This window comes from Saccopteryx bilineata, chromosome 1 (genome assembly GCF_036850765.1).
Source record: "Saccopteryx bilineata isolate mSacBil1 chromosome 1, mSacBil1_pri_phased_curated, whole genome shotgun sequence".
In the NCBI taxonomy this organism is placed as follows: Eukaryota; Metazoa; Chordata; class Mammalia; order Chiroptera; family Emballonuridae; genus Saccopteryx; species Saccopteryx bilineata.
In genome coordinates, this window is record NC_089490.1 from 64,022,308 (window position 1) to 64,044,112 (window position 21,805).

Here is a 21,805-nt window from a genome sequence, read left to right on the forward strand (position 1 = left end):
GCATAATTATGGGACTTGATCTCAGGCTCTTTAGATGTAGACTTTATTGTCTCAACCATTTTTTGAGCCTCATGTCTTCTAAGTCAAGGTCCCTTTGCAGCCTTCTTCTTTAGCTGCCTGTCCTGGGGTCATTCTGGTACAGCAGTCACCATCTATTTATGTAATAGGCTGGGCCTCAGACACCAAACTGGGAGAGTGACCACAGAAACCTGATGAGATAACAGGAACCAAAACAGAAACTCCATCCTTACAACTAGAGCTAGAATTGAAAGGGGCAGCATAATCCCAGAAGTCATTGGTCATCATAGGGCATTGAATCTCAAGCCTGACTGTGGGCAGAAGAGGCTCAGGCAGCCACATGGAAGCCAGTGATGAGACTGGGAATATGGGCAAGTGTGTCAGCTTCGAAGCTTGTTTGTTGTGTGTGTCAGTTGGGGGTGGTTATATAGTGGACAGCTATTTAGGATTCCATACGACTGTCTAACACATGGAATGTCTAGATAGCTAGGCACATATTGACCCTCTAGGTGGGTGAATCAGTAGAACCTGGGATGCTGGGGGATGCTGGGGGTAATCAGGTGCAGGAGAAATGAGATAGAGCTGACATACTGACCTTGCCTATTCCCAACTCATTCTGGTTCTTGGTTGGTTTTAGATGGGGTGAAAACAGATAAAATCTTAGCCTACTGTGGTTTCTTTATAGACTTAAATTTTTAGATCCAAGAAATTAATTATTCCCCTCAATATTTTATTAATGAAAGTTTTTAAACACACAGCAAACTTGAAATAATTTTACTGTGAACATCCAAATGTTTACCATCTAGATTCTATTATTAACATTTTACTTTGCTTGTTTTATCATATCTCTATTCTTTATCCACTCATTAATGCACCATAGTGGGTTAGTTTTCAAGAATTAAATTTGTAATAATAGCAATATTTACCAAGATAAAGCTGAGTTATGAATTCACAGAAAATTCAGACATGTCTGAATATATCTAGAGGACAAGTGAGGTTTGGCCACTAACAGTTTATTTCTGTAAGAGCCTAAGGAGGCTCCTGGGAAATAACTTATTTTTAGGTTAACAGTAGATTGTATTAGTTTTGATGTAAATTGCAGACATAGACACATTTTTCCTTAAATACTTCAGCATTCATATTATTATCAAGGATTCAATATTTTTTTGCATTTTTTTCTTTTGAGGAAAATTTTACATATAATAAATGCACAAGTTTTTAGTATAGTTTTGCTGAATTTTGACAAATAAATACACCTATCTAATCCAAACCCTATTAAGATATAAAACATTACCATCATTCTAGTAAGTTCCCTCATGCCCTGTACCTGTCAATTTCTGCCCCAAGTCCCAGAGGCCAGGGATGTTCTGTTTGTTTTTTTTCTATCATAGTTTCAAGACATTGATTTACACAAGTTAAAGTCATCAGTGAGCCCTTGAATAATCTTTCTCCAGTAATCTGTTCTTCTCATGATTCAAACAGAAAAAAAACTCTGCTTCCAAGATGTAAAAATCAACCAAAACTGGGTGCAGTGTCAACTTCCTAGTGACTTTTCCCAGCCAGGGCCTAGGGTTACCTTATCTAACTCACGTTTCCTCAGGGTGTGCCAGGGCCAAGGGTCACAGGGTCACACTAACAGAAACAGAACAGTATTTCTTTGGTTATTCTCTCCCCTCCATTTCCACCCCCAACCCCCAAGGCCCACTCTGAGGACATTCTGGCCTCTTAAAATCTTACCAGTGCTTTCCAGAAGTCTCCACACATCTCACACAAACTTGCTAACGTGGCCAAAACCATTTCTTTCTGTTGACACTAGCTTGTTACCTTTACTTGGAACCTTACTGCTACTTCTAAAATCTCTGCTAACCTAAAGGTGGGTTATTTCCCAGGACCATCCTTAGGCTCTTACAGAAATAAACTGTTAGTGGCCAAATCTCACTTGTCCTCTAGATATATTCAGACATGTCTGTATTTTCTGTGGGTTCATAACTCAGCTTTATCTTGGTATATTTTGCAATATTATAAATTTGATCTTTCAAAACTAAGCCACTGATAAAAGCCACAACCTTTTTTTCGGCCTTATTTCTCCAATACAATGGTAAACACTTTATGTTTTATGTTAGACTTTAGCTTTCATGCATTCTTTTTCATGTATTAAAGTGCACTCTTCTAAACCATCTTATCAGTAATGATTTTGAAATAGTGCAGGGTTGGCACTGACTGGCAGCCAAAAAGTAGCTTCACCTACCTTGTTTTTATTCAAGCACAATATTTAATATTTGAATATTCTATTTTATCCTTATTTGAAAAGTGAATTCACAATTGAAAAATAAAGGGGCTGGTAAGAAACAAAAGTCTAAGTACCTTAACAATGAATTTGGGACAGAGACTAAAGTTATTAAATAAGCTGGAGACAGTGATTTGTCAATCTCAATCAAAGTTTCATTAGACTTAAGTGGCTTGTCTGTATGTTGAGGTATGTATTTTTTTTAAAAGAAAGAACATGTGTGGATGCTTTAGAAATATACCATGAAAGACTGAGTCTAAAAGATAAAGTATAATGAGAGATTGTAAATCTTTGAGAAGAAAACCCAATGTTAAAATAGCATGTTATGATTTTCCTAGTACTACTTATTGCAATTAATAATGATAAATATACTATGTATTTATTTAGTTAGTATAGATTCATCTCACTGATAAATATATCCCTGAGTATTTTTCTTCTTCTTCTTTTTTTTTTTAAATTTTATTTATTCATTTTAGAGAGGAGAGAGAAAGGGAGAGAGAGAGACAGCAAGGGAAAGAGAGAGGAGAGAGAGACAGAGAGAGAGAAGATGGGGAGGAACTGGAAGCATCAACTCCCATATGTGCCTTGACCAGGCAAGTCCAGGGTTTCAAACCGGCGACCTCAGCATTTCCAGGTCGATGCTTTATCCACTGCACCACCACAGTCAGGCCTATTTTTCTTCTTTCAACCATTCTTCCATGTGAATCTAGCAAAATGACTAACATTTAGATTTATTCTAAAAATATGTTGAATGAATTAATGAATTTGTATGACTAATCCTATAGAAACCTTCTGTGGTATTAGGTTGAAAGATAAAGCACATTTTAAATATTGATAGACACACCCAAATTGCTCTCCAAAAAGCATAAATCCCATTATTGAAGTACTGGAGCAATATAAAAAAGATGTATGTTTGTTGTTTTCTTGTGAAGAAATTAATATGCTGAAAACAACAACAACAACAACAACCCTGTTTTATTGTATTTAAAATGTTTGGGTAGAGAAGTACACTGTATTGAGAAATTATGTTTTAAATTTTTGAAATTTTTGCTTCTTATAGGTTGATAGTGTGGTTACTTTGAAATAATATAAAAAACAGAAAGTTGTGTGCATAGATGTTAGCCAGGTAAAGTGTGGGAAATTTATTTTTGATAGAGGGAAAAGAAAGTGCCAATACATGATATTAAAGTAGAAATCCAACTATTCAATAATAGATGTGAGATTAAATAAATTATAGTTGGGTAATATGGAGTCATTATAAAGAAAGAGATGAGTCTGTAGGCAGTGACACAGAAAGATACTTCTATTATATTACTGAGGGAGAAAACAAAGGTAATATAATCCTGTTCCCTTGACACGAACGCTCTGTGTGGGTGTGAGTGTGTTCACAGACACTTGTATCTTTGCCCACAGAGAAAAAGCGTCTGAGAGGGTACAAACCAGATGTTAACTGTTATTCCTGGGAACTTAGTGGGTTGAAGTCGTGATACAGAGATTTTAAATTTAATATGCTTCTGTTTTAATTGAGGCTTTTAAAAAAACTAACATATACATTTTGAAATGAACTATTTTTTTCAAAGAAAAAAAATGTGGTATTTGTAAGCCTGGTGGGCTGCTCTTAAAGTGCATTTGTTAATAAACATGCAAGAAGCATTAGGACGTTTCTTATAGCAGGTCTTTACAAGACTTACACAAAATTGGTTTGGTGAGATTAGTGATTTTCTAACATTTTTAAAGTCATGGAGCTTGTTGTTTAAACTGAATCCTAGGTAGAATTTCTCTATGTGAAAACAATAAAAGGAGAGTCAGATGGTGGAAGCTGCGAGTGAGGGGCCTCTCTCAGTGTTCTTCTCCCCTTATAATCTTTTGACAGCCTCTAGGGCTCTGCTGAACATAATTTGAAATACACTGGTCTCTTCCTGGGATGCTTTTGATTTAGTCCTTCCTGAAGGTCAGAGGGATATACGAGCTCTGTGATTCTAAAGCACAGAGAATAAAGAATGCCTACAGGTAACCCTGGAATTCTCTCTTGCCTTACAGAAAACATGTTTAGAACAGGAAACATTTGTGTCATGTAAGATATTTCCAGATGTACCATAGAAGAGAAACAGTTTTTATTTTGTATTTTTTTACTTTGGAGTCTTTAAAATCGTACTTCTTAAAATCCAAGCTTTATTTTCTGTGCCCTTTTTATATCTTTATAGTGATAGCAACAGTTTTGTTAAACTAACAAATATAGGTTCTATAAACATCTGGCTGCTCTGCCAATCTTAAATATAATAAGACAACTTTAAAAAATACAACATTAGTTTGTATTTATCTAAGAATATGCCTTTTCCAGAAGCAACTGAACATAAAAAGCATAAATAGTATTTAATAGTGAAATTTAAACTGATTAAAAAAATTATTCTTCCTTTAAGAAGTCTACATAATTTTATTTTTAGTGTTTTATGCCCAACATTTAATTTCTGGAATCTGTAATTAAGGAGCACGATTTCAAAATACCATATATGTTTAACTTGTTGATAAAACTTACAATTTATTTTGATATAAACATGCGATTGTGTTTAAAATAATAGAGAAGGCATATTATCACAATTTATTTATAGAGACCCAAGTTTTTGTTTTGTGCCTTAAATGGCTTTATTAATTTTTATTTAAAATTTGTGTAGGCCTGTGTGATTGACTTCATAGTAGAGGGAAACAAAAACAATCGTAACATAGAAGATGATAAATAAATACATATCTCTCTTCCCCACAAGGTGGTACTGTGGTTCTTTTACTTTTTCGAAAACTAAGCATAGAATTGATCTTTTCCCACTTGCCTTCCTTCCCCCAACATTTTACAGGTGATCTTCAATTAGATTCTAATAAAACTATGAAATAATTTCAAAGGAAACTTGATACTTTTAGGTTTGAGGTAACTGACAAGCAACTAAAAATTCTTTATTTAGCCTCCCTTAAGAATGTTTTCCCATTAGCTTTTTGCTTCTTAAAAAAATTTTTATACAAACTTCGGTTATAGTTTACAGTATTTTATTTATACTCCTTATACTGTATATACTATGATAGTGTATATAGTAGTTGTTTTTTGTTATAATGAAATGACATTATCAGACATCTTTAAAGTGTTTCAATAAGTGAGCGCAAATGCAACTTCATTTTTAGGCAATTCAAGTTTTAGGCAACTAAATTTTCTCTCTTCGTCTAACCAATCTCAATAATTAAGAACTTGATCTAAACCTGAATTATATAGGTAAAAATTAAAGAACATGCTAAAAAAATCCACTTGAGTAGAGCTTGTGCTTTCTTTTTACACTGTATATTTCAGCTTATTTGAAGATGAAAAAATATGTTCATATATGAATATGGAACATGATATACAAGTTTGTCTCTGTAGTAAGAAATCAAGCCTGGGTTCTTGTTTCAGCTTCCTGCTTCCACCCGCTGGTCTCTGGTCGCTTGAGGACGTTTGTTGTGAGCCCTTGCATGAATTTCTGGGCCTGGCGTCAGGGACACAGTGACAAACAAGCCACAGCGATACCCTCAGGGCAGCGATGGTCTGGGGGGGGGGGGAGCCCCGCATAATAGAAATGTAATGATTGGAAGTGGCGGGCGAGGGCACGTGTGTCTTGAGGCAGCGTTTGCATAGTAAGCGGAGTTCTTCCTTGACTGCCCGATTATTTGGTGGCCCAGGGAGGGGGCCGGGGGAGATTAGGAAGATTTGCTTCGGTGAGCTCAGAGTCTAGGAAGTGGAAGCAAATCTCTGATGAATTTGTTGGGTGCAATAATAATCATGGGAGGAAAAGGAGAAATGAAAGAAGAAAAAGGATTCCTAGAGATTGGGGAGACAAAATCAAGGAAAACACAGGATCAAAAATAACAGCAAAAGCCAGGGAAGAGAGAATGTAAATAGAACATAGAAAAAGAAGAAACGGAATCTAGCTAAGACAGAGACGGCGTTTTCGGTCCCGCTTACCGGGTGGAAAAACATCGACTTTAGAGGTTAGGTAACTGCTCAAGGTCATCGAATTAAGTACCAGAGCCAGGATTCTCGGGGCTCCACGCCCGCGATCCGCCCGGGGAAAGGAGGACGTGCGGGGCTGGTGGAGCGAAGCCCCGCGCGGGGCTGGAGCTTTCGCGCTACGAGAGCGCAGTGGCCCGCCAGGCGGGGAGCGGTCGACCCTTACCTCCCCAAGCAAGGGAGCTTTTCAGGGGCGCGGCCCCGGGCCCTCTTGGGACGTCCCCTCCCCAGCCAGAGTCTGGGCGGAGGAGTGAGGGGCGAGAGGCGTCCCGTCCTTCCGCTCCCGGTGGTTGACCGGCTCTGCCCGGACCGCGCTCGGGTTACCCAGTCACCGAGTCGCAGGGTGACCCCTCTCCCGGCCCGCACCTCCAGCCCGGGTCGCGCGCAGCAACGCTCCCTGAGAGCTGCGGGTGGGCGCTGCACTTGATGGGTGCCGATTTGACCACACGCTTCAGGGCTCGGGCGCCGAGCGGGGACGAGGTTTCCAGCGCCCGGGTCCCTCCCTGTCAATGAGACCAGACTCAAACACGAAGAGGCCGCGGGTATTTACTAGCCTCCCGGTAACTTACACGAATGTACACAAATACAGAAGACTAGGGACGTGTACACCTCTTAGGAGGTAAAAACACGACAATCACAAGGAATAATGCCCCACACAGTCTATATTGTAAATCGATGCAGTTTCTTATTATGAGCATCCTATTCGAGAAATAGCTCCTGCCAATTCTTAGTAATTACTTAATGATTATTAATTGACGAGACACCTTTCACCTAAAAACGTCTTGTCTGCATTGTCTTTTTTCGCAGAGAACTGCAAATTAAACTTTCTTTGTTAGGGAGAACAAAGAAGAATCCAAATTATTTCAAGGAGGCTTTAGCGTTTGACTTGGCAAACAGTTTGCTAAAGATCAACCTTCGTTCTTTGACTCGCCCCCTCCCTGTCACAGCCTCACTGCGGAGTTGTCTTTGCAACGAGGCTAATGCTCCCGGCAGGTTTTAGAGATTAGCAATTTAGAGTTAAGAGGAAATTTTAAAACCTTTTAACTTTTACTTTCGCACCAGAGGTAAATGAAGCCTGGAGAAGTTAAGGCTATCTTGGAAAATTGTACCAAAGTTTGGGACCTGACACCAGGTCTCTGCTCTGGTGCCCTGCGTGCTCCTTGTCATGGTCGTGATGGCCTTTGCGTGGCCCGCATGCTATGCTCCCACTTATGAGCCCAATAAAATACCCCCTTCTTGAAAGTTTGTAGAGAAGGCAATGTCTTCTTCCTTCTCATTTAGAAAATTATTTTCTTTTGCTGTCAGCTTCATTCTGACATAGATCAGTGGTGTAAAAGTGTGTGGTATAGAATAGAGTCGTTAGTAAATCCATCTCGTTTTTTGTTTCATTTGACAGCAACACATTAAATTAATCCCTGTCCAAAAGAATCACATTAAGGGAGCTGTCAATGCTAATCCTCAACTCATTGTTGCTACCTAGCTCAGGGCTGATTTTAATAGGTTGCTCTGACATTTGTTTCTTCAGAGGCACATGGTGACTTCATCTAGATCCAAATCTATTCTCAACAGAAACTGGAGGCCCCACAAATTTTCCTAGCTCCTGAATTCTCTGGGCTTCTAGCTTGGGGTTTGGGTTTTGCTGGAAATGTTGATTCACACTTACACCTTTAACTGAGTAAATATATTTATAACAATAAAAAGAAAGTGAGATAGACTTTTCCCTGAGAAAAACAAAAAGCTAATATTTTAAAATTTAAAAATAGGATGATGTGTCTATCCTTCTTATACTTGTTTTTAGCATCTTTCATTAGCTACCACCATTGTCTATAGATCTGATTGTACACAAATTAGATTTAAGAAAAATTTGTTAAAAAATAAAGTGGTTGAGCTTGACCGGGTGGTGGCGCAGTGGATAGAGCATCGGACTGGGATGTGGAAGACCCAGGTTCGAGACTCCAAGGTTGCCAGCTTGTGCGAGGGCTCATCTGGTTTGAGCAAAAGCTCACCAGCTTGAGCCCAAGGTCGCTGGCTCGAGCAAGGGGTTACTCAGTCTGCTGAAGGTCTGTGGTCAAGGCACATATGAGAAGGCAATCAATGAACAATTAAGGTATTGCAATGCACAACGAAAAATTAATGATTGATGCTTCTCATCTCTCCGTTCCTGTCTGTCTGTCCCTGTCTATCCCTCTCTCTGACTCTCTCTCTGTCTCTGTAAAAAAAAAAAAAAAAAAGAAATGGTTGAGAGAAGAATAGATTACATAAACTAATAAAAAGGGAAGAGGAGGGGCAAGGATAAGAAAAACTGGAGAAATATAAGAATAAAAGATCTGTAGAAAAGATGAAGGAAAAATAGAAAATTTACTGGTAGGAAAGAATAAAATATAAGTAGTTTATTGTACAGAAAAATTTAGGCAGTTACAGAAAATAGAAAAAAAAACATTTCAATAAGATTAAAATACTCCTTTAACTAACATTTAGAAACTATTATTATAAAATCTTTTCTTTAAATGTAATCTTTATCCCTCTCTCCCCTGCCTTCTGCACTCCACAGCCCACACTGATATAGATTATCCAGCTTTGTGCTTATGACATTTATGGATTCCAGATCTAACAATCATATATTAGCTTTTGTCTGGCCAGATAAGAGAAAACAGAAAACTGATCCAATCTTAAATCATTTAACCTGTTCTTAAAATATGCTTCCCACCTGGTTGTTTCTATTTTTGTAGATGTTTGGCAAGGTTTTAAAGATGAAATAGGGGCTAAAATTTGAGAAATGGGAATCCATTATTTAACAAACTTGTATTGCATGATTAGTATACAAATACACAGATTTGCTATATCCATATATATCAGTAAATTTTGTATATCCTATTTTTATAAGCTGAATTATACTTTATTCAAATTATGAGGTGATGCTGTAAACCTTTTGGTCAAGTGAACACTCACCTCTGCCTCATTTTTCCTTTCTGAAAACATGCCTCATTTTTCCTCCCTGAAAAATCCCTCCCAGAATTTTCAAGTAAGCACGTCATAGGTGTATGACTGATTGTGAAGATTTTAGTTATTTTAATTTAATTTTACTTTTATTATAGTTTTAATCTCCTTTTGCTCCCTTTATCTCTTCAAAGTTATCTCTGGACATAACTATTTTAAAGTTACTTTTATACACTCTCTGTAGAAAACAGTTTTACTGAACTATTTCTTTTTAAAGATTTTGCTCTTAATTAATTTTTTATTGATTGATTTTAACAAGGAAGAAAAAGGGGGGAGAGAGAGAGAGAGAAGGGGGAGGGGTGGAGAAGCAGATGGTCACTTCTCCTGTGTGCCCTGACCAGGAATCAAACCCAGAACTTCTGCACGCCAGGCTGACTCTCTACCACTGAGCCAACCGGCCAGGGATCACTGAGCTATTAAAGACAATTTTATTTATTTGAATGAACAACTGAGGTTCATACTGAGAAAACAGACTAGGGTTTTGGTGGTTCAAACACTAAGACTGCAAAGGATCAGTAAGAAAAGTACTATGCATTCAAGAATCTCCAGACAAATGCCAGGAGTATGAGGCATAAGAACTTAGGTTCGTATTGCATCAGTGGACTAAGACCTCGTTGACATTTTAGAATCTGGTAGGTTAGAGCAGACATGAATGGAATGCTAAAACTCCAGAGACTCCAAACTTGATGATGCCTGCACTCACTCAGCACAATGTCTTGAACATATTAGGCACACAGTAAATTCTCTTTACATCACAGTAATGAATGTGTGTGTAGAACATGCATGGGGGAAAGAATACAGAACAAAATGAATACAGAGAGGAAACAGAAAAGAGAAGACCAAAGTAGGTGGCAAAATCGGAATATTATTAGTTGTGGAATTGGGCATCGTTGGTAGTACTTTGCTGGGTTGCAGTAACTGAAGAACTGACTCCATGGGAATCAAGGCAGAAGGTAATGCCAGTAGGCAACAATGCAATAGATATATGAGTACTTACCTCTGGAACAGTATCTGTATGCTCTGTTCACTGTATTCATGCTCAGGAAGGAATGCCTTCAAGGAATATGTATTTCAAAGTAAAAACATGTTCATATTTAGATAGTGCACTATGTGTTATGATGTTGTGTAAGGAAATGACTTTCAGTGATTAAACTTCTGGGGGTCCTCATGGTTCTCTTCTGTGCAATCAGGAAGAGCTTCTCCCTTTGTTCTTCCCTGCTGGACAAAGGAAGTAGGGAACACCCTAACTACAAATCGTTGGTGGCAGTGCCCAGGCCACTGGTAGAGGCAGGGGTGGGACCTAGGGGCTGTAGTTGGTTTGATTGTGGTTGCAGTGGCAGTGGGGTTGTACACGGAGGGGAACTTTCTGTAGAGTAAACTCCCGGTCATTCTCTGGAGCCTCAGGCCATTTCCTAATAGTCCCTCCCTCTACCAATCTCCCTGCTCTGGTTCTGTTCACTGGCCCTACGGTTGGTTTGGCTGCTTTCCTTTCCACACTTGTCTCCTGTGATTTTAGTCTGAGGTTTTCTCTATCCTATGGTCGGACAGAGCCCTGATGCACTGCTTTTGCCCTGTCACTTATCTGACCTTGAGGGAAACAAACAAAGCATTTTTGGTTTTTAGAAAGAATTGCTTTTGTTAGTAATAACAGGAGCAGAGAGAACCAATAGAGCTGAAAGTCTATTTCCATAGTTCCTTTCTTTTAAACACTTAGATTTTTATGGAAACACAAATATATACAGAAACACCTAAATCAGAGGTTAAGTTTCAGACTCCACTTCTCTAGACACTTGTCACAGGAATTGGAGTTTATCTATGTCTGGGAAGGACAGGCTTCTGGGAGAATGGTGAAGATTTGAACGGGGTTGTGGGTACTGCTGGCAATGTCACAGCTTGGACTGGTTGGCGTTAGAGATAGGAAAGAGGAAGTCAGTGCTCTGGGGCTTTGCCTTTCGCTCAACTCTCCTCACTTGCCATTGCTTCTGAACATAGTCCTCCTCCCCCCACCTCTACTGCACCCCCATACAGCAGGGAGCAGGGCGAGAAGTCAGATGCAGGATTGTTTCTAAGTGTTGATCATTTTCTCTGAGCTCTTGATGGCCTCTCATTACTGACCTGTGACATATTTCTGTGATACTGTTTTCTGGGTTAGTAAACCGGGCTGTGGAATATAAAGAAGACCCAAGGGGAGAAAAGGAGGTGTATGAACTTATATACTTTTAGTTTTGTTCTATTGCTTCTCTGCCTTTAGAAAAGAGTGTAACTGACAACTACAGGCCATTTTCAAACTTAAATTATATCTGTGCAATTTTGGTAGAAAACCCCTGGGCAGGTATGATACCTTTTTTTCTGTGCCTGCCAGGTACCAAGCACATGGAAGGCATTTAACAAATAATGATAATAATTTAAAACAATGGGAACATTGGGTGTATAGGGAGATAAGAACTGCAAGACCGAGGCCCACTAATAATTAATAATGTCCCAGGAGGTGGTCCCACTGTTCTTGGATTTTAAATCCCCTTGTTCAATTTCTTGCTGGAGTAAATTCCACACAAAAAAGAATAATCTTTAATTTGATACTTAGTCACTTCAGTGTCCTGTGCTGAGCTGGCTAAGATTTCATATTCTTATGAAAATATACGCATTCTTAATCAGTCTGATAATGTTGCTCCCCAGGGCTTCTAAATGCAAAAGCAAGAGATCATATATTCAGATATATAGCTTCAAAGTTATAGGATCATCAGAGAAGTTCACATTTCTCATTTCTTCTTATTTCATTTTTTACTTTTTATTCTTGGAGTTGAAGGGAAAACAACACTGTGAAAACTTCTAATTAAATATATAATGAAACAAAGCCTGGCACCTACAAGTTATGGCTTCACCAGGAAAGGATTCTTGTCCTTTTATATAAAAGACTAACTTGACACTCATTTTAATAAAATGACAAAATAACTAGAGTATATCTTTATTTATTTATTTATTTTTTATAGTTTTCCAAAGTGAGAAGCTGGGGAGGGGGTTGAGGAAGGAGGGAGGCTGACTGACTCCCGCATGTGCCCAACCAGAATCCACCTGGGATGCCCCCAGGAGGTGATGCTCGGCCCCTCTGGGGCATTGCTCCGCTGCAACTGGAGCAATTCTAATGCCTGAGGCAGAGGCCATCGAGCTGTCCTCAGCGCCCAGGCCAACTTTGCTCCCATGGTGCCTTGGCTGTGGGAGGGGAAGAGAGAGAGAGATAAGCAGAAAGGAGAGGGGGAAGGGTGGAGAAGCAGATGGGTGCTTCTCCTGTGTTCCCTGGCCGGGAATCAAACCCGAGACCACATGCTGATGCTCTACCGCTGAGCCAACCAACCAGGGATAGAGTATATCTTTGATTAAGGTCTGATTACCAATTATTTTGCTGCCCCTGGTGCTCACTTCCTGAAGGTTTGGAGTCTGCCTTTATTTGAGTTAAAATATTCAGAGACCATAGAAAAGGGTACCTCAAGGAAAGATTGGAAAGAATGCAAAGTGTGTCTTTTTCCTATGTCTGGTGCACCCCTTTGCATCTGCGTTTGATTTAGACTTCCTTTCTCCTTCCTATTTTAAAGCTTATGATTTTACTCTTTTCTGAACTGACTCCATTACATTTTAGATTGTTTTCATAATATTCTTGGATCCTTCCTCTCTATATCCCTTCGTCATGGTCTTATTTTGAGGCTGTACCATCTCTTGTCTGAATTACTACAATAGCTTCTTGAGTGGTGCATTTAGTCTAGTCTCCTTGTAGTTCATCCCTCACCCCACTGTTAGAATCTTCCCCTTAAAACACAGGTCTGCTTTTGTCTTTCCCCTGCTTAAAAATTTTGATACCCACTTCTATAAGCTATTAGATAAAAATCATACTTTTTAGCAGAGCATAAGAAGAAGCACTATGTCGTCTGGTTCTTGGCTGTCTTCCTAGCCTCATCAATTGCTTTCTGGGCCGGGGATCTTTTTATGGGCTGCTTGGCTTCATCCATATCTTTGAACATGGCATTCTATCTACTTGGATTGCATTTGTTCCTTTGTTTCCCAGGGAGATACCTACCTTTACTTCAAGGTGCACCTTGAAATGACCTTTACTGAATTTGAGGTGGCAATTATTGCCTCCTCATCCCCACTCTTTCTTTTAAGAGAATCTGTCCCTGGACTAGAATAGGATTAAGTTAGAGTCTCTTTCAAAGGAATTGATATGGGTAGAGAATGTGAATTAGATGGCTATGGTTGTTAGATGAGTAAGGTTTTATGATCTAAGTGGTTGTTATGATTATATGTGCAAGAGAGCTTTCTTGTAGAAAACTGGGACAAAATGCAGAGAAAATATATGAGTGAGATGATAAATAAGAGAACAAGTGAAGAATTATCTTGGTTCTCATTGGTTTATCAGTTCCTATTGGGGACCCTCTAAAGAATAATTGCTTTTTAGGCACTCTTAAGTTTTTATGCTAATATCTTCTTATTTAACTTGCTCATTTAAATTTCTATTTTTTTTATTTTTCTTTTTTTAAAAATTGAATCTACTGGGGTTACATTTTTCAATAAAACGATATAGTTTTCAAGTGAGCCATTCTACAATATATCATCTGCACATTGCCTTGTACACTCACCATCCAAAGTCTAGTCTCTTCTGTCACCATTTATTCCCTGTTTACCCTTTTCCATCTGCCCACACCCCCTTTCCCTCTGGTAATCACCAGACTGTTATCTGTGTCCCTAAATTTTTGTTTTATTGCTTAATCCCTTCACCTATTTTACCCAGCCCCCAACCTAGCCTCATCAAGCTCTGACAGCTGTCAATCTTTTCTCTATTTTGAGTTTCAGTTTGCTTCTATTTTTTGTTTGTTTGCTGATTAGATTCCACATATAAGGGACATCATTTGTTATTTGTTTTTCTTTGATTGGCTCGTTTCACTTAGCCATAATACCTTCTAGGTCCATTTATGCTGTCATGAAAGATAAGATTTTCTTTTTTAAGACTACATATTATACCATTGTGCCTTTTTTATCCACTCATCTACTGATGAGCACTTGGGCTGCTTACAAATCTTAACTATTGTAACTAATGCTACAGTGAACACATCGGTGCATATATTCTTTTAAATTAGTGTTTCAGGTTTCTTCAAATATATTCTCAGAAGTGGAATCGCTGGGTCAAAGACAGTTTGACTCTTAATTTTTTGGGGAAACTCTATACAGTTTTCCATGGTGACTATACAGCTGCATTCCCACCAAGAGTGCAAGAGGGCTCCCTTTTCTCCACATCCTCACCACCACATATGATCTGTGGATTTATTGATGCAAACCATTTAGACAAGTGTGAAGTGATATCTCATTGTGATTTTAATTTGCATTTCTCTGAAAATTAGTGATATTGAGCATCTTTTCATATGTCTATTGGCCATATTTGGGGAAGTCTTTATTCAGATCCTTTGCCTATTTTAAAAATAGGATTGTTTGTGGGGGTTTTTTGGTGTTGAACTGTTTGAGTTCTTTATGAATTTTGAATATTAACCCCTTATCAGATGTATCAGGGAATATGTTCTCCCATTCAGTGGGTTCTCTTTTCATTTTATTGATGGTTTCCTTGCTGTGCAAAAACGTTTTAGTTTGATGTAGTCCCATTTGTACATTTTTTTCTTTTGTTCCTCTTGCCCAAGAAGAGATATCAGAAAAAATATTGCTATATCATGTTTATTGATTTTCAGATATTGAGCAACTTTGCATCCATGGAATAAATCTCACTTGATCATGGTGTATGATCTTTTTCTTTTTTACTTTTTATTTTTTTATTTTAATTTATTGTGTTTACATAGATTCTAGTGTCCCCTCGAATGCATCCCCCCACCCCATGTTCCCCACAACATCCCCCTTGTCCCCCTCCCCACAACGCCCTCCCCACTTCCCTCCAGGATTTGCTTTTCTGCTCTCTATAGCATTGTGTTATGTGTGTATAACATCCCATCTTACCATCTCCTTTCCCTCTGTCTGATTTCCCTCTGGACCCTTTGATCCCACCTCTGTCTCTATTCCATTCCTAGGTTCATAATGTTCATTGGATTCCTCAAAGGAGTGAGTTCATATGATATTTTTCTTTGTCTGCCTGGCTTATTTCACTTAATATAATAGTTTCCAGGTCCATTCACATTGGCAAAAGGTAAGATTTCCTTCTTTTTCGTGGCCCCATAGTATTCCATTGTGTACATATACCACTGCTTTTTTTTTTTTTTTTTTAAATTTTATTTATTCATTTTAGAGAGGAGAGAGAGAGGGAGGGGGCGAGAGAGAGAGAGAGAGAGAGAGAGAGAGAGAGAGAGAGAGAGAGACGGGGGGGAGGAGCTGGAAGCATCAACTCCCATATGTGCCTTGACCAGGCAAGCCCAGTGTTTCGAACCGGCGACCTCAGCATTTCCAGGTCGACGCTTTATCCACTGCGCCACCACAGGTCAGGCTACCACTGCTTTTTAATCCACTCATTCACTGACGAACACTTGGGCTGTTTCCAGATTTTGGCTATTGTAAACACTGCTGCCATAAACATGGCGGTGCATTTCTTCTTTTGAATCAGTGATGTGATGTTCTTGGGATATATTCCTAAGAGTGGGATGGCTGGCAGTTCCATTTTTAATTTTTTGAGGAATCTCCATACTGTTTTCCATAGTGGCTGCAGCAGTCTGCATTCCCACCAGCAGTGCAGGAGAGTTCCCTTTTCTTCACATCCTTGCCAGCACTTATTATGTGTTTTGTTAATGAGCACCATTCTGATTGGTGTGAGGTGACATCTCATTGTGGTTTTAATTTGCATTTCTTTAATGATTAGTGATGTTGAGCATTTTTTCATCTGCATATTGGCCATCAGTATGTCCTCTTTGGAGAAGTGTCTATTCATTTCTTTTCCTCATTTTTGATTGGACTGTTTATCTTCCTGGTGTTGAGTTTTACAAGTTCTTTATAAATTTTGGTTATTAACCCCTTATCAGATGTATTGTTGAATATGTTCTCCCATTGTATAGTTTGTCTTTTTATTCTGTTCTTGTTGTCTTTGGCTGTGCAAAAGCTTTTTAGTTTGATATAGTCCCATTTATTTATCCTGTCTTTTATTTCATTTGCCCATGGAGATAAATCAGCAAATATATCGCTTGAGAGATGTTGGAGAGCTTACTGCCTATGTTTTCTTCTAAGATGCTTATGGTTTCATAGCTTACATTTAAGTCTTTTAACCATTTTGAGTTTATTTTTGTGAATGGTATAAGTTGGTGGTCTAGTTTCATTTTTTTGCAGGTAGCTGTCCAATTTTCCCAATACCATTTATTAAAGAGGCTATCTTTACTCCATTGTATGCCCTTACCTCCTTTGTTAAATATCAGTTATCCATAGAGCTGTGGATTTATTTCTGGGTTCTCTATTCTATTCCAATGATCTATATGCAATTCTTATGCCAGTACCAGGCTGTTTTGAGTAAAATGGCCTTGTAGTATAACTTGATATCAGGAAGTGTGATACTTCCCACTTTATTCTTCTTTTTTAAGATTGCTGAGGCTATTCGTGTTCTTTTTTGGTTCCAGACAAATTTTTGGAATATGTGATCTATATCTTTAAAGTATGTCATTGGTATTTTAATTGATATTGCATTGGATTTATAAATTGCTTTGGGTAATACAGACATTTTAATGATGTTTATTCTTCCTAACCATGAGCACTGTATTTGCCTCCACTTGTTTGTGTCTTGATTTTTTTATCAATGTTTTATAATTTTCCAAGTACAAGTCTTTAGTCTCCTTAGTTAAATTTACTCCTAGGTACTTTATTTTTCTGGTTGTAATAGTGAAAGGGATTGTTTCCTTAATTTCTCTTTCTGACTGTTCATTGTTGGTGTATAAAAATGCCTCTGATTTCTGAGTATTAATTATATATCCTGCCACTTTGCTGAATTCATTTATCAGGTCCAGTAGTTTTTTGACTGAGACTTTAGGGTTTTCTACATACAATATCATATCATCTGCAAATAATGATAGTTTTACTTCTTTTTTTCCAACTTGAATGCCTTTTATTTCTTCTTCTTGTCTGACTGCTGTGGCTAGGACTTCCAGGACTATGTTAAATAAGAGTGGTGAAAGGGGGCACCCCTGCCTTGTTCCTGATCTTAAGGGGATTGCTTTTAATTTTTGCCCATTGAGTATGATGTTGGCTGTGGGTTTCTCATAGATGGCTTTTATCATGTTGAGGTATGTTCCCTGTATTCCCACTTTGCTGAGAGTTTTGATTATGAATGGGTGCTGGATTTTATCAAATGCTTTTTCTGCATCTATTGAAATTATCATGTGGTTTTTCTCCTTCCTTTTGTTTATGTGATGAATCACATTGATTGATTTACGAATATTGTACCAGCCTTGCCTCCCCAGAATAAATCCCACTTGATCATGATGTATGATTTTTTCCATATATTATTGGATCCGATTTGCTAATATTTTGTTGAGAATATTAGCATCTATATTCATCAGGGATATTGGCCTATAATTTTCTTCCTTTGTGTTGTCTCTGCCTGGCTTTGGAATCACAATTATGGTCGCCTCATAAAAGGAGTTTGGAAGTCTTTCTTCCTCTTGAATTTTTTGAAATAGCTTGAGAAGGACAGGAGTTAGTTCTTCTTTGAATATTTGGTAGAATTCACTTGTGAAGCCATCAGGCCCTGGACTTTTCTTTGTTGGGAGTTTTTTGATAACTGTTTTGATCTCATTTGTTGTAATTGGTCTATTTAGGTTTTCTGATTCTTCCAGATTGATTTTTGGAAGATTGTATGTTTCAAGGAATTTGTCCATTTCATCTAGGTTGTCTAGTTTTTTGGCATACAGTTCTTCATAGTATTTTCTTACAATATTTTGTATTTCTGTTGTGTCAGTTGTTATTTTTCCACTCTCATTTCTAATTTTATTTATTTGAGTCCTTTCTTTTTTTTTCTTGGTGAGTCTAGTTAAAGGTTCATTGATCTTATTTATGTTTTCAAAGAACCAGCTCCTAGTTTCATTGATTCTCTGTATTGTTTCTTTAGCCTCTATGTCATTTATTTCTGCTCTGATTTTTATTATTTCCTTCCTTCTACTACATTTGGGCTTTACTTGCTGTTCTTTTTCTAGTTCTTTTAGATGCAGGGTTAAGTTGTTTATTTGAGCTTTTTCTAGCTTCTTAAAGTGTGCTTGTAGTGCTATGAACTTCCCTCTCAGGACTGCTTTTGCTGTGTTCCATAAATTTTGAGTTGTTGTATGCTCATTATCATTCATTTCCAGAAATTTTTTTTTTTTTTTTTGACTTTTCTGAAGCTGGAAACAGGGAGAGACAGTCAGACAGACTCCCGCGTGCACCCGACCGGGATCCACCCGGCACGCCCACCAGGGGCGACGCTCTGCCCACCAGGGGGCGATGCTTTGCCCATCCTGGGCATTGTCATGTTGCGACCAGAGCCACTCTAGCGCCTGAGGAAGAGGCCACAGAGCCATCCCCAGCGCCCGGGCCATCTTTGCTCCAATGGAGCCTTGGCTGCGGGAGGGGAAGAGAGAGACAGAGAGGAAAGCACGGCGGAGGGGTGGAGAAGCAAATGGGCGCTTCTCCTTTGTGCCCTGGCCGGGAATAGAACCCGGGTCCTCCGCATGCTAGGCTGACGCTCTACCGCTGAGCCAACCAGCCAGGGCCAGAAATTTTTTAAATTTCTTCTTTCATCTCATTCTTAATCCATTCGTTATTTGACAATCTGCTATTTAGTTTCCATGTGTTTGAGAATTTTTGAGTTTTTCTGTTGTAGTTGATTTCTAGTTTCATGCCATTGTGATCAGAGAAAGTGCTTGATATGATTTCAATCTTCTTAAATTTGTTGAGACCACTTTTGTGCCCTAACATGTGGTCTATCCTAGAGAATGTACCATGAGCACTTGGAAAAAATGTATATTCTGCTGCTTTAGGGTGAAAGGTTCTGAAAGATATCTATTAAATCGAGTTGATCTAATATATCCTTTAAGTCTACTGTTTCTTTGTTAATTTTATTTCTTGAGGATCTATCTAGTGATGTAAGTGGGGTATTGAAATTCTCTACTATTATAGTATTGCTGTTGATCTCGCCCTTTATATCTATCACAGTGTACTTTATATATTTAGGTGCTCCTATATTAGGTGTGTAGATATTTATAATAGTTATATCTTCCTGTTGGATTGCTCCCTTTTTCATTATGTAGTGGCCTTCTTTATCTCTTTCTATAGTCTTTGTTTTTTTGTTTTTTTTTTTGTTTTTTTTGTATTTTTCTGAAGCTGGAAACGGGGAGAGTCAGACAGACTCCCGCATGTGCCCGACCGGGATCCACCCAGCATGCCCACCAGGGGGCGACACTGTGCCCACCAGGGGGTGATGCTCTGCCCCTCCGGGGCGTCGCTCTGTTGTGACCAGAGCCACTCCAGCACCTGGGGCAGAGGCAAGGAGCCATTTCCAGCACCCGGGCCATCTTTGCTCCAATGGAGCCTCGCTGCAGGAGGGTAAAAGAGAGACAGAGAGGAAGGAGAGGGGTGGGGTGGAGAAGCAGATGGGCACTTCTCCTGTGTGCCCTGGCCGGGAATCGAACCCGGGACTTCTGCATGCCAGGCCGACGCTCTACCACTGAGCCAACTGGCCAGGGCCTCTATAGTCTTTGTTTTAAAGTCCATTTTGTCTGATATAAGTATTGCTACCCCAGCTTTTTTTTCATTTCTATTTGCATGAAATGGTTTTTTTCCCATCCTTTTATCTTCATTCTATGTGCATCTTTTGTTTTAAGGTCTGTCTCTTGTAGACAGCATATGTACAGGTCCTGTTTTCTTATCCATGCAGCTACTCTTTGTCTTTTGATTGGATCATTTAATCCATTTACATTTAAGGATACTATTGATATGTAGTTGTTTATTGCCATTTTATTCTTTAAAGCTGTATTTCTCTTTTGCTATATTCTTTTCCCACTTAATCTGTTTACAATAGGACCCTTAACATTTCCTGCAGCATTGGTTTGGTTGTAATGAATTCCTTGAGTTTTTTTTGTCTAGGAAGCTTTTTATTTTTCCTTCAATTTTAAATGATAGCCTTGCTGGATAAAGTAGTCTTGGTTGTAGGTTCTTGTTCTGCGTTACTGTGAATATTTCTTGCCATTCTCTTCTGGCCTCAAGTGTTTCTGTTGAGCAGTCTGATGTCATCCTTGTGGGGGCTCCTTTGTAGGTGATAGCCTTTTATTCTCTAGCAGCTTTTAATATTTTCTCTTTATCACTTAGCTTTGGTATTTTAATTATGATGTGTCTTGGTGTAGGTTTCTTTGGGTTTCTCTTTAATGGAGTTCTCTGTGCTTCTTGAACTTGTGAGAGTTTCTTAATTTAGTGAAGTTTTCAGCTATGATATGATTGAACAAAGTCTCTATCCCTTGTTCTTTCTCTTCTTCTTCAGGAACCCCTATGATGCAGATGTTATTTCTCTTCATGTTGTCACAGAGCTCTCTAAGAGTTTCCTCATACTTTTTGAGTCTCTTTTCTTTTTTCTTCTCTGCTTTCATTCCACTTGTCCTCCTCCTCACTGATTTGTTCTTCAGCTCTATCCATCCTGTTTTTAATTCCTTCCATTGTGGTCTTCATTTCTGATATTGTATTTGTCATCTCCGACCAATTCTTTTTTAATATTTCAATATCCTTTTTTATACTTGCTATTTCTTTATTTAGGTGTTTGTAATGAGCATCCATTGTTGTTCTAAGATCTCTAAGCATCCTTACAATCATTATTTTGAACTTCGTATCTGGAAGTTTGGTTATTTCCATATCACTCAGTTCATTTCCTGGAGGTTTCTCTTGTGGTTTCATTTGGATTGCACTTCTCTGTCTTCTCATTATGTCTGTGTGTTTGGGTGTTTTGTTTGTAGAGCTGGTTGAGTCTAGGTTTGGTTTTGTCTGCCTCCAGTTTTCAATTGTGTTATTTTAGGTCTTCTTGGGTTGGCATCAGCTATTATTTGTAATCCACTTGCGGATTTGGGCTGCTCTGAAGTCTTGATTTGTTTGTTTTCTTAACAGGTGATAGTCTTGTTTACTGATCTCAGCAGGGGACTTATTTGAAACTCTATCCAGGAATGCCATGGGTGTAACCTGAGACTCTGAAGGCCTCTTCTGCTAGTTACTCTCAGCTTCAGTAGGGGGAGTTGCATCTCAGATCTCCATAGAGATCTTCTCCCTTCTCCCCATTTTTTATTTTCAGCTGTGTCTTGTGCTGATTGGAGCTGGAGAGATGTCTGGAGATCTGTGACTCAGAAGCACTTCAGTCTTTTGTTTTGTGGAAGGATCAGCCCCTCCCCAAGCTATGGCTGCCTCCAGCACTGGATGAGTCAGCTTCTCAAGTTGTCCCCTGCATTCCTCTGCCTCTCACCATCTGTCTCTCTCTCTCCCCTTTCTTTTTGGAAGACAAGCCAGCCCTT

At 38.8% G+C, this 21,805-nt stretch overlaps 1 long non-coding RNA gene across 2 annotated transcripts in view; it reads left to right on the forward strand.

Annotated features, from left to right (window-relative positions):
- The first annotated feature begins 298 nt into the window (after nucleotides 1-298).
- The window catches only part of LOC136319898 (uncharacterized), a 90,998-nt gene continuing 69,491 nt past the window's right edge, over nucleotides 299-21,805 (forward strand). For both annotated transcript variants that reach the window (XR_010728239.1, XR_010728238.1), the window contains exon 1: nucleotides 299-393. This is a non-coding gene — a long non-coding RNA (uncharacterized lncRNA). The remainder of the gene's footprint in view (nucleotides 394-21,805) is intronic.